Source organism: Lathamus discolor, chromosome 3, assembly GCF_037157495.1.
Source record: "Lathamus discolor isolate bLatDis1 chromosome 3, bLatDis1.hap1, whole genome shotgun sequence".
Classification (NCBI taxonomy): Eukaryota; Metazoa; Chordata; class Aves; order Psittaciformes; family Psittacidae; genus Lathamus; species Lathamus discolor.
Genome location: NC_088886.1, coordinates 48,727,695 through 48,741,478, shown reverse-complemented (window position 1 = coordinate 48,741,478; position 13,784 = coordinate 48,727,695). Strand labels below are relative to the sequence as shown.

The following is a 13,784-nucleotide window of genomic DNA, read 5'->3' as shown; positions in this document are numbered from 1 at the left end:
AAACAAACCAGAAAACTGTGTTATGCCTTTCACTTTTCTACCACAAATAGGAATTAACCCAGAAGTCCAAATGCCTAACAAGAGTTCAGAAAAAGACATTGTCAAACAGGAATCAGCATTTAAATTTTATGTCTACCACTAATAGCAACAGTGAACTCCATAAGGAAGAGAAAAACCTCCCAAAACAACCACCAGCAAACCCAAAATAAAAATGCCCAAGCAAACCATAACAGCGATGTTACTGTTAAGTGTTAGGATAAGTCAAATGCTTTTCCTTCAGAAATCAAAATCCAAGTTAATACCCACCCCTCCATAATAAGTCACCTGTATTGTCTCTTAATGAAAAATTGCAGCATATATTAAACACTTCCCATCAGGACTACCAGACTAGCAAAATGTAAATTAACAAAATGCTAACAGAGAATCTGAGATTTTAAGGAATCTGACTTTGGTTTTATCTGTAATAAATCAAACTTCAAAATCTTGAACATCTACAGTTCTGTCTTAGAGCACCATTGCTTCTTGACTTGCCATCCAACTTGAATTCACCTAGAACACTCAGTTCAGCTGCTGCAAGGAAGCCCTTCTAACAAGTAATCATGGTATCCTCCAGGGTACATCTTTCCTTTGTGTAAGGCTAAGTTTAATTTCAAAAATAAAAATAACAGCAGCTTCCTTTGATTTAAATTCAAAAGTCATCCCTGGATTTTATTCATTGCTCATTCAAACTCATGCAGACAATTTCCTAGAAATAAGAATTTTCTCAATAGAAGTTGCAGGCATTTGTGTTCAAATACTATGCCTGGGCCTTACATGAAAGTATGACTTTCCTCAAGGTAAAACAAGAGGTAAGACCCACAAACACACACACAAATATTGTTCTCTATTTCTTATCTTTGCCGACCAAACTCATGGTGATTTTAACTGCTAGCAAGACCAGAGAGCTCAGCAGCTGTGTCCTGTTTTCATACCCAAGTGAAGCAGTCACAGAAACTCAACAACACAAAAGTACAAAGTGAGCCAGATGTGAGTCTAACAAGTAAACAGCAGGGAATGAGCTCAAAGTCTTGAATATGTTAGTCAGGGTTCGTATCTTTGGCAAATAAATTACTTGCATGTAATTCCAAGTAACAACTCCCTTGACATGTGAAACTGCATGCCCAGACTTGCAGATTTTATATTGAGAATAGACATAATTGTGGGATTAACTCTGTCAAGTCAAAAGTAATTACTTTCTAGTTATGTTTTTACTATTCTTTCAATAACCAATTAAAGTATCTGTAATTGTGCTTGCAACACAACTATAATGCAATACTCAATGTTTTCTGATTTAACCTTGGGAATAATGTATTAGAGTTAACACCCAAAGAAACCCTACTGCACTTCATCTTGGAAATCAGGCCAAAGATTGCTTTGATATCAGTATATTCAATAAAAGTCCAGGCCTTACCCTGGGTCACTGAAGATAAAGAGTAAAGACATTTCTTAAAAATAGACGGTCACAGAATCACTATGAGTCTTTTTTAACATGTTATTCTAAAAGTTTTGTTAAACATTATTGTTGAATTTACTCTACAAAAAGGAACTGTTCCTGGCTGCAAAGAAAACTTCTGATTATTCAAGAATAATGTCTATGGAATTTTTGTCTAAGAAATATAAACTATTGATTAAATGACAGGTTTCCTTCCTTCAATCCAAATGTCCTGAAAAAGTACTTCAACAATAAGTCCACATTTCCAAAAAATACTAAAAATTCGGAAGCATAGAATAGTCCAACAGCATTCAGTCAACGTATCTTCTAAACACTGATCCACAGTGAAACTGCTTAGCAGCTTTTGATGACCCAGACTTCATGCCTTGGTTAGTATATTACACGTTTTGAGACAGATTCTTAAGTAACAGTCAGGTATGAAAATAAATCTATTTTACAGTTAGGAAGCCAGTAAGGATTTTTTTTTTTCCCCTGTATACATGAACACTTTTTATTTAAAAAGGAAACCAAAACACCACTTCCTTTCTTAACTGGCTATGTTAGCCATGGGTATAGAACAGAAATAAAGAATTACACAAATAATTTGTTCTTCCAACCATTTTGTCTTTTTCACCCAAGAGGAATGCTTAAGGCTCTAATCACAGACTGATTTTCTATCTCACATTCACAGATTTTTTGTCCCTTTTGCTTTCACTTTTAAGCAACACTAGTCTGTTGAAATGACTGTGTGTCATCTTAAATCACTGAAAAGCATACACAGAAAGCCACAAACACTTTTTTCTACTAATTGAGTTTATCAAGACCAACACAGGCACAGTCTCTTTTCTCCTCTCCAATTTTCATCTGATTTTTCAACCACTAGTGCTGATGAAATGGGAAATAAAAGAAACTGTGGGGGACAGAGTTGGCAATGAAAACTCACTACTGAGAAAAATCGCACTGGGGGCGCTCGATCCGTTACTAATGATCGTGAGACCCAAATGAGAGCCCTGTCCTCTTCACTGTATGTTCATAGTTCATCAAATCCCAGAAAACTTTTCCCTTTCCATTTTCCATAGGCTTTATTCCTCCCCAAAACAGCCCGTAACCAGTAAAGGTTTTGCTGCAGCTCTAGCATTAATTTATGTTTCATTGACTTTAAAACACAAGTGTTCTTCATGTGATTTCTCCTTTCGCCCTATAGGCAGTATGTTAAAAGGCTGACAGAACTGATAGAAGCCTGATAGAACAGCTTTGTGGATATTTAAAGTCACACAGTTTCCATATCTTATGAAAATGTGTCTGAACAGCAGTTTGTAACTTCTGTCATTAATAACGAAGCGATGTTACAGAAATATTTTGTCACGTCAAAACCTGCTGCTAACAGGATATGTAGCAATGAATAAAATCAGGGTCTCTTTGTTCACTTCCACAGTAACATTTATGTCAAAAAATTTTCACCTTCAATGACTTGGTTCCTTACCACACAACATTAATTTGTTGCCCATAATGTTTTTCTGTTCATTTCTGAATTGACAGAATCATAGAATAGTTAGGGTTGGAAAGGACCTTAAGATCATCTAGTTCCAACCCTGCTGCCATGGGCAGGGATGCCTCACACTAAACAATGTCACCCAAGGCTCTGTCCAACCTGGCCTTGAACACCACTAGGGATGGAGCATTCACAACTTCCTTGGGGAAGTGATGTCCTACTTGCCTTTAAGAGGAGGAATTCCATATGCCTATGATTGGGGTTGACATGTTGAACAGTCTTGTGAAAAGGAGAGTATGGAAGAAGTCTTGCTAAACTTAAAGGCATCCAGAGGTGACATGCCCTGTGAGACCAACACATCTTCCTGTATAGAAGCCTGACATGTCCTAATGCATATTTCCATCCTCTTCATCTGCCATTCCCATATAATTTTCTGTTTCCTCAGCCTATTCAAAAGCCAAAGTCCTTCAATGTCTCAATTCTTCCCACACTCTAAGTTTCACCTCAAGTTTTCCCATGCTGCTCTACCTTTAAAACAGAGAAGTATACGCCTTGTGAATCAAGGCTCATTAGTTTTAGACAAGATCTCTGACACAGGTCAAGTCTGTGAGTGACATCATTTTCCTTCCCCGCATACCCCCTCATTTATCACATTTGAACTCTGAAATGTAATAGATTCAACTGTAAATTCCAAGAGTTCAGATGAATCAGCAATGAGAACTAGTGAAATTATGATTTTCAGAGAACTGTAGACCGAAACACGGACAATACACCGCAGTAATCTCTCAAATAAAGTATTATGTGAACATGTGAGCTCAACAGGGCAACATGGTTATTGAATTGCTATTTCTTCCCTCCCTGAAATGGACACCCCCCTCCCAAAAAAAAAAAAAAAAAAAAACCACATTTAATTTGGTGTTCATTAACATTGGTGGGATTGAGGACACAAAATTATTTTTCAAATAAAGAAAAAAAAAACCTAACCAAAAACCTCACCAAAAATTACAATGGCAGGTTATGACAGTTGTGTACTGAAGGGGGAAAAACCAACAGAAAAAATCCCAACAAGCCAAAAAAACCACAAACAGCACCCTTCTCCCCCCTCCCCCTCCCCCAACATTTCTATCCCAAATATTCCCCAAAATGTAAAGAAACAAAATCCAAGGCTCAGTGAGGCCATATGAATTTTCTTTACTGTTTTCTAATAGAACTTCTGCACACCATGCTACGTATAAACACACGACTTGGCCATTTCTCATTACATTTCTGTGTAATGCTGTTTCCAGATAGCAAATATCAAATTAACCTCTCTCAAACTGCTGTTGGCTTTACTGTCTGGGTTTTGTTTGGTGGGGCTTTTTTTTGGTTGCTTGGTTGTTGTTTTGTTTGGGTTGTTTTTGGTTTTTTTTGCGGGGGGAAGTTTCTTTGGTTGGGTTTTTTGTTTGTTTGTGAGGGTTTTTTGTTTTGTTTGTTTTGGTTTGGTTTTTAACAGAAATGAAGGCAGAAGTTATGTTCAGAGATTTCCAAATCATAAAGATGTTAAGTTTAAAATCAAAGCACCCTCAGACACACTGATACATGCATTAACCTATCGCTCACTTTTCATTAATTTCCCACAGTAATAAATACAATCTCCCACTCTGTGTAATTAATTAGTGATATTTCATTTATGCATCAGTGGGAAATATTCAAAAAATCTTAAATTTAGCCTTTTATGTTTCCAACAAAGCAAGCCCCCTCATTTGCAAGAGCTTAGGTCACCAAAATGCTGATGGGACCATACTCTGTCAGTGTCCAAAGGCAGTACTGAAGCTCAAGATTTTTGCTGGCATCCAAGAGGTCAAAAGTTTAACACCCGAAGCATTGAAATCTCTGGATTCAGGTTCTGCTCAATTTTAAGTCTCCCTCTTAATTAATTTTATTTAAACAAAAATAATGCCTTAGAAATACTGTAAAGCCTCTATTCTCTCTAGTAAGATCTAATAATAGTTAACAAAAAAAGATAAGGCATTTTACACTACATTTACAGACTCTAAATTAGTCTTTTTGCTATGCAACTACAACAGGATGTAAAGCCAGCAGTCCCTTGCGTAAGACCAAAAAACATTCAGTGCAAAACTGACTTTATAACTGAAGCTCATGAAACAAGTCAAAATCACATAAAAATTGTAATACTTTATTTAAAGTTCATAACATGTACTTAATTACTTTTGTATTTAATTTTATAACATTGACAATTCCAGCCCAGATGTGGCTGAAATCTTGACATAATTATTATGCTGCTTAAATTAAATCACTTAACCATTATTTAAGCTGGTTTTACTGAAGAAAGCTTTTGTTACATGCAGTAAGGGCACAAAGTTTCTCTATTCATCATTCTCTTTCCACAGAATCATAGAATGGTTTGGGTTGGAAGGGACATTAAAGATCACCTAGTTTCAACACCCCTACCATGGGCAAGGACACCTTCCACTACACCAGGATGCTCAAAGCCCCATCCAGCCTGGCCTTGAACACTTCTAAGAATGAAGCCTCCACAACTTCTCTGGGTAACCTGTTCCACACTCACAGTGAAGCATTTCTTTTCAACATCTATTCTAAATCTACCCTCTTTCAGTTTAAAGCCATTCCCCCTTGCCCTATCACTACATACCCTTCCAGAAAGTCGCTATCCGGACTTCTTGTGGGCCCCATTTTGGTATTAGAAGGCTGACAGAAGGTATCCCAGGAGTCTTCTTTTCTCCAGGATCTTCTTTCTGTGAATGCTTTTAAGCGGAATCTGCATCTATAGCAGTTTGCTTATATCATTATAAGGGCAGTTACACACCTACATACATGTAGAAAAATAGTTATTACAGAGGCATCGCAAGAACTAGCAACTTTGGAAGCCCAGACAATTTTTATTTTCTTCCTTGAAAGGGCATCAAAATTGCCCAGTTTACTTACTGTTGCAATCTTACTGAATTAGTGCTATAACTTCTCAAAAAAAAAAAAAACCAAACAAACAAAACAAAACAAACCAAGTAATTTCTGTTCTGATCATTGTGCCCTTTTTGCTACAGATGTGTTACAGAGTAATTTCAAATAGGTATTGGGCTTTTCTGCTGGGAGGTTTTTCACCAAATACTTCTGTTCACACTTAAAGGAAATAAGCAAGTTTAAATTAGGTCTATAAGCTCACTTACAGCAGAAGCAGAGCAAAATCTGCCCTTAAGTTCCAGACAATTGTAGTATTGTGAAGGCTTGTTCTTAAGTCCTACCCAGATGAGCATTCCCAATTAGATGGGCAAATCCGGTATTAGGGTACATACTTTAAATCTTGAATTTGGGAAACTGATTCCTTGGAATGCTTCTTTTATGGCAAGCAAGTACAGTCAGTCAGAGGAGAACACTGCAACCCTTAAACTATAAAGGAAAGATGTCTGTACTTGACCTTCTCTGAGCCCAACACAGTATTAATAATACTTGAATAAAGAAAATATTAAAGCTACTAAATAGCTCTAAATTATTAAATTCTGCCAATTATAAGTATAATAAATATTGCATGAAACCAACGTATGAAGCATTTCTTGAAATTTTATCTGAAGGGGTAATCAAAGTTAGCGGTGACAATATGGAAATGATCACTGCTTTTTTCTCTCCTGTGAAAGATAATAAGTGCTTCCAAAAAAGCTGTAATTAGAACAGTGAAACTTCTCCCTTCTCTTTTTTAAAAGGGATTCTGCAATTGTCCATATTTCACAAAAAGTGAGTGATCAGAATAAAGACAATTTTCATGTAACTTGACAGATGAGTCTTCTAACTCCCTCCTTATTTGCAATAATGAATGACTTCTTTGCTCAGTTTATCTGGAATACATCACATTAGGATGGACAGATTACAATAAAATCCAGGGGAAGGAACTGAACTGAGAAATTCTTCGCAGTATGTAATAATATGCAGGCAAGAGTCATCAGTTACTATTACAATAAATCAGAAGGTTGAAGAGAGACTAGCCAGAGTTGTAAGTTTGTGGGTTTTGGTTTTTTGTATTTTTTTTTTTTTTATTTCTGTCTGCATAACACACACCATGTGAAGAGATGTCAATCATAGTTTCCATTGACTGTGCGCACACTGAGCTGTGTTGTTGTGAACAGAGACACCACATCTCCAGCCTCCCTAGCCTGTCATAAAGGCAGAATTCCCTCTCAGCTCCTAAATGCAGAAGGAAACCTCATAGGGACAAAAAACTTAGGAATACCAAGTTAGATTGGTCACACATACCACCCACCTCAGATGTTGGAACAAACAAGAAAGATTAGTTCAATGTTCCACCTTTTTCCTAATGACAAGCTCGTCTATCAGTTAGTCCTGATAGCCTCTTTCCAACTAGCCCCATATTCAGACAGTTTTAGCGAAAGTTTAAAGTATGTTTTTTATCCCTTTTCTATAGATTATGTCCAGTCCAGCTTTATTATACACTAAGTACATCTCTGTCATTGCAGAAAAGCCATTTATTTTTTTTTTCTATCACCTTTTATTTCTTTACAAATCCAGTTTTTTTTTTTTTTCATGCTAAGGATGAATATAAGGTTGCTTTAGTTCAAACTGTTATTCACTTATGGGTAATTGAAGAGCACATCACAGCATTATGTATACCATATGGCCTCTCTATAAAAATTAACTTTAGGAACATAATTCTCAACAAGACTTGGTGGCAATATGTTCCACGTAGTTAAGAAAATAATATGATCAGTGATGTGGGGGAAAGGTTAAGACTAATTTAGAACATTATGCAGTCCAACAAAGGCCAGAAAAATTATATATATATATAGTGCACATATATATATTGTATGCACGCTTCGGTGGAGCACTGAAGGCACTTTAAGCACACTATTTTCCTGTTTGATAACTTAAAAGGTATCTTCTAGTATGTTAGCTGGAAGCTAAGAGGAATGCTGTAGAAGCTAAAGAAACCAAATAACCATCAAAGAATAGTACACACATCCCAGGGAAGTACTTTGCAAAAACAGCTGCCTTCCCATGCTAAGACAGATGCTTTACAGCAACTAGGGAAATAGAGTATATTTTTGAATTATTTATTAATAGCAAAAGTGAAGGTGTGGAAATGATTTAAAACCACCTCTTGCAGCGTGTTCTGTTCAAGGACTTGCAGACCACACATCCAGAATAGAATGTGTACTTGTAGAATGGCTAACTGCATCTCAATATCTTGGGCCATGGGGCAATACATTGAGAATAGAGTTCAGTCATAGGGAATAAAATACTTAGAGCTCTGGGCTGAAGAAAGGTGAAATGTATTAATATACATACACACACAGAGAAATGCTGGAATGCTGCAGAGTCCAAGTCCCATTCTGTTCCCCACCCTCCCCCCAAAAAATCTAAAGATCTCAAGAGAAAAGCAGGCCATGTATCATTTCACTAGGATGTTCATACATTGCCTTTGCCTGAAGATACCTATTATCTAAAAATGCATTTTGGCTTCAGGCTGCATTCAACATAGATCACCCTAAATGCCTGTTGTAAGATATTAACCAAAGGATATAAATCCAAAGTCCAAAACAGGGGAAGAAACAACCCCTCCCCCCAAAAAAAACCAACCACACACACACAAAAAACAAACCCACATCACAAAAAAAAAAAAAACAAAAACAAAACAAAACCACAAAAAATCAACTGCTTCCCGTCATCGTGGACAAAAAGCCCCCTAAGCCTAATTGAGTAACTTATTAACTTCAGTATCTTATATTCTTCTAAAGAAATTAATTGCCATAAATAAATGCAGGGAACCTGTCTTTCAGAAGTAGAGTCTTGCTCAGTTCCAGAATATTCGTATGTAAAAGCAAACAAACAAAATCAGTAAAGTCCAGAGGTCTGGTCTTTTAATGAATCACCTCACATAAGCACAAAGTTTATACAAGGAACAAGAAGTTCTTACAAGCTACCAAATTACACCTATGGTAGTTCAACTGAACATAAATCAAGGTCATTTCTTCATATTATCTGCTGTGACAAATAGAGACAGCAGAGATGAACATGCCCCAGTGTGGTCACATACTCCCTGGATTATTTTGAATAAGCTAACAAGTGCAGCAATTTAAAGCACTCAAAAATATGTTGAAATACACATTAACATGAATCTTAGCATGCAAACTTTGCATCTATTTAGCATGTAGTGTGTCTCAGTATACCTGTAGAAAAAAAACCCTCAAACACCAAAAACTTAGCTCTGAGGATCTGATGCATTTCAGTTGTATTTTCCACAGTTTTTGCACACTGAACCAGCTCTTGCACTTGGAGTGTATTCAATCTACACCTGGAAAAGATCAGCCAACTTAAATGGTTCATTTGTAAAAATTTACAAAATTCACAAAAAATTTACTTATAAAGAATTACTTACCCAAACCCTCTTGAATATTAATAAATATTTTGAAGAATCCATTAATAAAATATTGAGCCTAATAAACACTTCAATAAAACGCTTTCTAACTGTTAGTGCTCTGGAGAAAGTTATAACATTTGGGATTTGGGGAAATACATGTTATTTCTAGATGTGTCACAGGCCTTTGTAGTTAGGTAGTAGCAGCCTATTTTTCCCAACAGTACCTTTCCATCCTACAGATATTATGATAGACAAAAGATCCTTTAATAGACATACCCAGTATCACATGATGTTAAGAAAACCATATTAGTACAGAAATGCATTACTAGGAAATGCATCTCTGAAACTCAACTGAAGAGCAATCAAGTAGTATTCCTGAGTAAATTCTAAATGTTATAACCAAAAGGAAAAACATTCACATTAATCAAAACAGTGATTACAGAAACATGACCATCCTTAGAGGATATTTTAAATCAAAGTTCACTTAAATAGTGAAAAGATGATGTATTTGTATTTACTACAAGAAAACAGGCAACACAAACAATGAGAAAATTTTATTTAAGATGAATACGTGTTTCTTGGGCATGTTTTTTGATACTTTGCAACCTGTTATGTATAACCTGAAGCTTACTTACTGAAGAAGTCTTTCCAATGAGGTAATTAACCTTGAGCAAAATACATTGCTAATCCTAGCCTTGTCTTAAATGAAGAATTAAAGTTTTAAATAAAGTGTTGCTAATACAAAATAAAGGTTGAGTGAGCTTTGTTTCACTTTCTAATACAGAACATTAGCAGGATTACTATCAGATATTTACAAGGCACAGATTCAACTCCTTCACTAACTGAATGAAATATCCACTTACATTCTCAAGTTACTTTTCACAAAAAACACAACTAAAAATATTTACAGTATATATGGATACTTGAGATGGTGTTCTCTAATTTCACTTCCAGAATGCAACATAAAATACTCTCTTAAAAAAGGACAGCAAAGCTTTTGGCTTATTTCTAGCAGTTTCTGTAAACAGCAAGCAGCTTTTTGCATAACAGAGGATGAGTAGACTGAAACACCTCTTTTAAATGCAAAATGATGCATGGTCACTGAAAATGCAAAGGTTTCCACCAATCAAACAACAAATGAGAAAAAAAAAGTATTCAAATTTTAAAGCCATGTTTTAAACTCAGCTTGTCCTATCATTTATGAAACATCAAATACAGTCCAAGGAGCTGAATCGGAGGCAGATTCACAGCAATTTCATTCAAGTTTCCAAAAAATGTTCATGTTGTGCTTCTCCCACCCTCTATCATCCCCCTAAAAGACAGAATACAAGCAAGTATTTCATAAAGCTGGAAATTGTAGTGTGACAGGAATTCCTTATCACAGTTCAGTCCAAAACAGAGTGTGTTAAAGTGATGGATGAGAATTCACTTTCTGCATTTCCTCTGTGACCATTCACAACATTTCCTATCAGAACTGAAACACACACAGCTGTGCTTGCTTTGATTGAAAAAGGACTAAATTGGAGACAATCCCATGGTAATTACACACTTTATTTAAAATAAATACATCTGCATTCATGTACTCACACTTTTTAAGCTTCTTTAGTGTACTGAAAACAATAGAGGATTTGATCCCCTCGCAATTTTTTCCCTAAAGAACATACTTTTAAATATTATAGTTGGGTTTGGTTTGTTTTTTTCAAAAAAAAAAAAAAAAAAAAAAAAAAGCAATCTAGTTTATCCTTGTTGAAACCTGAAGAACAGTGGGCCATTTACCATAGTGAAAATGAAGAACAGTATGCGCTGAGGCACCAGTGGATTTCCATGTCATTTCCATGAAAATGCTAGACCTTCTTACTGTTTTCTGACAGTTCTGTACCATATTGATTTCATCTAGTTGATTTTTCTCTCACACACACATATTAATGCTAGGCTTCTCTATCCATCTTTAACATGAGGACCTTGTGTCCACATTCCCTGAAAAATTCTATGCCATGTTTGATAACCACATACCCATCACATTGAAATTCCATGTAATGCCTGAATAGTTTAACAGCTATCTGCTGCTAAAAGTATAAACCCACACACACACAAAAAAAAAAAAAAGAAAAATCAAGAGTCCTCACCAAGTGTAGCTCTCCTACTCTGTTCACTATCTGCTCCAAAGCACCAGAAGCAGTTCAAGGAAAGGAACTCATTGTAGTAACAAAGACAACCCTCTTTCCTTTGGCTGCAGATAGCTTTTGAAATGATGCAGCTTCCCAAAATAAAGTTTCAGCTTTATCAAGTGACTTAATGTAGTTCTACTTTTCCCTCTGTAATGGGATGGTATGCATTTGTGCCTTTAATATAACTAGTTGGAGGGTCTGAAGTTTTCTTTCAGACCTCTGTGGAGCCTCTCAGATTTTACTTGACCAATTCAGTGTCATACTGAAACCTGCTGGGTTTACTTTGCTACTACTCTCCCTTCCTATACCAGGGATCATGATTTAGACTGTTTGACAGCTGCTCTCACTCACTTAGTCTTCCTTCAACCTTGACTTTGATAACACTTTTCTTCTTACCTGTCATAATTAAATCTTCCAAAGCCTATGCCTAATTGCATTCTACTTTGTATGAAAATACTCTCCGAACACATTTAAGCACTGTGTTCTGTTTCATCTCCTTACCCACAGATCTCTGGGCAGTTAATCTCCTACAGCCATCAAGTCATGCATTTCAAATCATAGCAAAAAAACCCCACAAAACCCCCCAAAAGCACATTCACCTATGATTCACTTAGCTATCTTTTTTTGAAGGGAAGGTAAAAGTTACTTAATAATTTCTAAGCCTACTTTAACTTAATGATGCTTCCCACTGCAAACAAAACTCAGCAGTACATGAAAACTTTACCATGCTATTTTTCCTTTCACATAAATGAGGAAAAAAAATTGTTTTATTCATCTTGATTTTGACTTCTGACCAACGTGCTGGTCTCTAAACCTACTGCAGCCTCACTAGATACATAGACAGACTTTACCAATTGCAACAAAAAAACTTGCAAGTAGGGAGCAGTGTAAATGTCCCCAGTGGAAGCCTCCAAAGGAATTATCCAGAAAATAAAGTAGGCAATTGTTTTAACACAGAAAACAAACTGGGTTTTGTGTGCTTTGGAACAAGCAAAACCATGGGTATCATTAGTTGTATCCTACTGGCCTCCCAATAATACCTAAACCATAAAAAAAATTCTATGGCAATACTATACGCTTTCATACCTTCCTCATTATGCTAGGAAAATCATCTAAGATAACACCGCTTCTGATGTAAGTCCAAAAATATTTAGGCATTGAAGAGTTTAATATTTAATTAGACTTCATTAGAAAAGAAATCAGACCATTATCCTAACGTTAATTTACACAAGGCTGAATTAACTCTCCCAATAAACGTATGTATTCACTGAGTCTAAATTGATTAGACAAACACACACTGTTACACAAGGTTCTGCTTCACATAATGCTACAGACCTACAGTTAAACTTGTTAAAGAGCTAATCTAAAACTGCATTAAATTATATTGTTGGCATTTCTTAATTTTCAAAATGCTTAACTATCCAACATTATTACCTATCTTTTAAAAACAGTATATTAAACAGAACAGCTATCACACTCTAGCCTAGTCTCTGCTGTATGCAGCTTTCCTGGCTATTGGAACACTAAGGTCTATTAATACTTCCAGCAATTAAGAATTATTTATGAGTATTCTAACAATGTGGTGAGAGCACCTCAAAAAGAAACTGCATCTGCTCTGAGGATTTTATTATGAAAGAGAAAAGAAACATAGAAACACAGTCAAGGAATGCTAATGACAAACAGGGTTTTGGCTTTTTGTTAAGTTTTCCGCTAGAACTTCATTGTGTACTGTACCCACAAGCAAACTAAAAGGGGACAATGAAGAGTCACACCTTGCCTCTTGAATACTATGAAGAGGCAGGAAAAACAACCATAGGGATACTAACTAGTGGTTGGATAAATAAAGAACTTATAAGGTGCCTCAAGAAATAGGGTGGGAGTTTGTTTCTATAAGGAAACATGACACAGCCCTTTATACAATAAACTGACATGCTATTTCAGACTTTTCAAAACATTTCATGTAAATTTGCAAGATTAATTTACAACTTAACTTTCTCTCCAATTCTTTTCTCCTAACCTGAAGATTTTTTTTTTTTTATACTGTTATTTAAAAGGTATTCAGTGCAAGTTAGTATTCAAATAGTGAAAGTTTTATTTTAAGGTGATGGGCTTCCACAATAATCATAGTCCTACACAGCTTTTAAGTTGAAGCCTCACTCACTGTAGATGAATTACTCTAATAGAAAATATATTTGCTGGTGCAAGAATATGTCATAAGTGTATCATGAAGTACAGATATGGATATGTACTCGTGACCTGGCAAAAAAA

At 35.8% G+C, this 13,784-nt stretch overlaps 1 long non-coding RNA gene across 1 annotated transcript in view; it reads right to left on the bottom strand.

The window, feature by feature from the left end:
• LOC136010977 (uncharacterized) overlaps positions 1–13,784 on the bottom strand; it is a 57,851-nt gene that overhangs the window by 17,121 nt on the left and 26,946 nt on the right. The window lies entirely within an intron of this gene.